The sequence below is a fragment of the Electrophorus electricus genome, chromosome 4 (assembly GCF_041902795.1).
Source record: "Electrophorus electricus isolate QZ-2024a chromosome 4, ASM4190279v1, whole genome shotgun sequence".
NCBI lineage: Eukaryota > Metazoa > Chordata > Actinopteri > Gymnotiformes > Gymnotidae > Electrophorus > Electrophorus electricus.
This window is the reverse complement of record NC_137500.1, coordinates 37,294,488-37,297,500: the sequence shown is the minus strand read 5'-3', so window position 1 is coordinate 37,297,500 and position 3,013 is coordinate 37,294,488. Positions and strand designations below refer to the sequence as shown.

The 3,013-nt window shown below is 42.8% G+C and overlaps 1 protein-coding gene across 2 annotated transcripts in view; it reads right to left on the bottom strand.

Annotated features, from left to right (window-relative positions):
* The window catches only part of csrnp3 (cysteine-serine-rich nuclear protein 3), a 27,597-nt gene extending 25,199 nt beyond the window's left edge, over window positions 1-2,398 (bottom strand). For both annotated transcript variants that reach the window (XM_081713608.1, XM_035534658.2), the window contains exons 1-2: window positions 2,187-2,398; window positions 1,115-1,146 (exon numbers count right to left, since the gene is read on the bottom strand). The gene's annotated coding sequence lies outside the window, so the exon portion shown is untranslated. The remainder of the gene's footprint in view (window positions 1-1,114; window positions 1,147-2,186) is intronic.
* Between the last annotated feature and the right edge of the window lie 615 nt (window positions 2,399-3,013).

The window sequence follows — 3,013 nt, the reverse complement described above, 5'->3', positions numbered from 1 at the left end:
CCACTAAAAATCCAGGCTAATTTTAAATTGGAAACTGTACTGTGAACCACAGTGGTTTTTGCCTCTTGCCTCCTGAAGCATGTAAAGAGTAATTATTTTTAAAAGCTGCCCTAGTGTCTTTCTACAGCAGATCAGAAGTGCACCATGAAAGGAGGCAACAAGAAAAAAAAGACCTACTGCAAGATGGAGAGCCACAGTAGATAATCAGCATTTAAAGTAGAGAGGCGTGTCGGCAGTGGGACCAGTGTGCATGGCGAAAAGCATCACATCCGAAATGCATGCCCAAAAGCTTCCCAGCCAAAACTACACATGGGGATGCACCAATTATTCCAGTAATAGCCTGGCTATCAAAAATAGTAAACTACTATATATTTTTAAATGGCCAAGTTGGTGCGTTAGAGTTCTGGAAACACACTGGTGCGAGAGAGAAAACTGGCTCACACAAATCTTGGCCCAGTGAAATTAAGCCGTGCATCTTTTCCATCTCGTGCTTATAAATAAAACATGGCCAATTAGCCTAATGACTCTATAGTCTTAGACAGGAAAGGGCTGATTCTTTGTTACTAACTTACTACCAGCATGACAGAATAACAGTCAACAGTCACTTTTAACAAAAGTAGCCAGTATCACGCCAAGGACTTCCTTTTTAAACCTATTAATGGCAATTCATCACTTAGGAAAGTCACAAAGGACCAAAGCCAATCTCCTGAAGAGAGAGCAGAAATGCCCACTTGGTCTGCTTTCTGCTTAATGACAAACTCTGTCTCGAGCTTCAGGAACAGCAAAAAGGGTTACCAGTTATATAAGGCACTTGATTCTGAAGCCAGACAATTATCTGTATTGACAGATGATAAGCCACTTGGTTGAGTGATGAACACAAGGCAAGGAAATGTTGTTTCAGAAACAACAGACGCTAAAACGCAACTGTCTGTCGAAGCACTGCCATGCTATCCCAGGAGGGTCTTTTGAGGACAATAATAGTTGTGAATAGTTTAATGGGAAAATCAAGGCAAGAATAAACAAACACAAGTCAACCCGTTAAAAATATGTATGTGGCAATATTAGAAAAAGACAGACCAAAAGCAGGGGAAAGAGAGAAGCGACGATTTCTTACCTTAAATGAAGAATAAGACCAGCTTCAAAATTCTGTCAAAAAACACAAATAAATACCTTTATGAATATAAGCTTTATTTAAACTCACATTTAAAAATGATAAGATTGTAATTCATTTTTCAAAGATTAGTCACATTAGATAAAACATATACCTATTTCGAAATATATTTTAACACATACCACAAATTGACACAAATGTATTGCATACTAAAGAAAAAAAGTATCCCGTATTCTCCATCACCAGAGCATAGTTGTGATTAAGTGTTGTGATGATGGGTAAAAGCAGCCATTAGAACGCTGGCTGCAGGCCCTGCGTGGGCTCTGAGTGCGCTCCCTCATTACTGGAGGGAAAACTCCCAGGGGAGGTGGGGGAGAGAAGCAGAGCTCTGCCTGACACAGCTGCCTGTTCTCAGGGAAGGATGTGCCGGCCGCCTGGGCTCTCTCTGGAGCACCGAGGCAGGAGAGCAGGGTGGCGAGACAGGCTTGTGCACTATTACGTACTTCTTTAAGCGTAGACTGATAGTCTTTATTTTTTAAACGCCAGAAGTACATGTACACACACACGCACACACACACGCACACACACACGCGCGCACACACACACACAAAAATCACAAAAACCCACATGTAGCCTACCCTTAAATACAAAATACTGCCAGAATATATGATGTAAGTGTATATGTTAGACCACAACCTACTCTTGTAGAATCAAAAGACAGCCTACATTTCTCAGGAACTAAACCTTTATAAAAATTTAAGGCTATGTTTAGATATTAATTGTTTCATTTAGATATATTAGAGATACTCGGGTGTTTATGATTTTATAATAATCCTGCATGATCATTTTTAAAAGGCTATTAAAGCATCTCTGGATTACATGCTGCATCGGTTCTGAGAGTTCACCCCAGCCCGATCAGTCATACATAATACTGCACCAGAGCTGAACACACCTAGGCTAAACCGACGTGTAGCGGCTGTAATCTCCAACAAAAGCGCCCATGCAAACCCAAAGTCACGTAGACAAAATATCAATTTGCTGACGACGCCGAGAATAAATGAACAGATCCACTTACCATTCATTGTTAGTTGACCAAGAAATCTTACAGCAGCGACGGATCGAACAGCGCTGGTTTTCTTACTCACACACGCGCTGAATTAGAATATTGCATATGCATATCATACCATAAAGACCTTACAGGCGTGCAGGAGCAAGGCTGCGGGGCGACAGTGGTCTACCTAGCCGGCGATCGCCGTCTGTTCTCGGTTGCACAGAGGCACGACTGCGCTCCCAGCCGCTCGCTGAAACAATGGTGCAGGGCCGGTATGACAGCTTCACGCTCAACGTGACTCTGCCCGGCCAATCGCTCCGCGCGCATTACGGACTCGGGAGTCGCTTACGGGGAACCACGGGCTTCACATCCCGTCGGACGCGCACTGGAGGGGTGAATCAGTGCGCGGTCACGACAGAAGAGGCAGACTAGCCTGTTTTCACGAGGAACACGGTTTAATTACGTAGGGTCATGCATAAGGCCTACGCTATCATTGGTTTTGTTATTCCTGTTAAAAGCAGGGACATTTTTTGCATTGCGTTATGTAGGAGGACTATTACTGGCACAGTGTGTGGAGCCAAGTATGCCAATGCATGATTCGGTTTTCTCCATATCTGCTGACTGCTCACAGTAGAGACAATAACTAGAAAGACGTGTTTAATGACCCGATAATTTGTAAACTTGTGTATGACTTCATATAGACTCCGAATACGACTCTCCAAACGGAGCTTTTTCACTACGTTATCAAATACTGTCATCTGGTGGCAATAACCATGAATTTCAGTTCACTGCTTCAACTATGTGAATCGGTTCATGAATTGTCTTGACAGTTGTGTATAACTATAAGCACT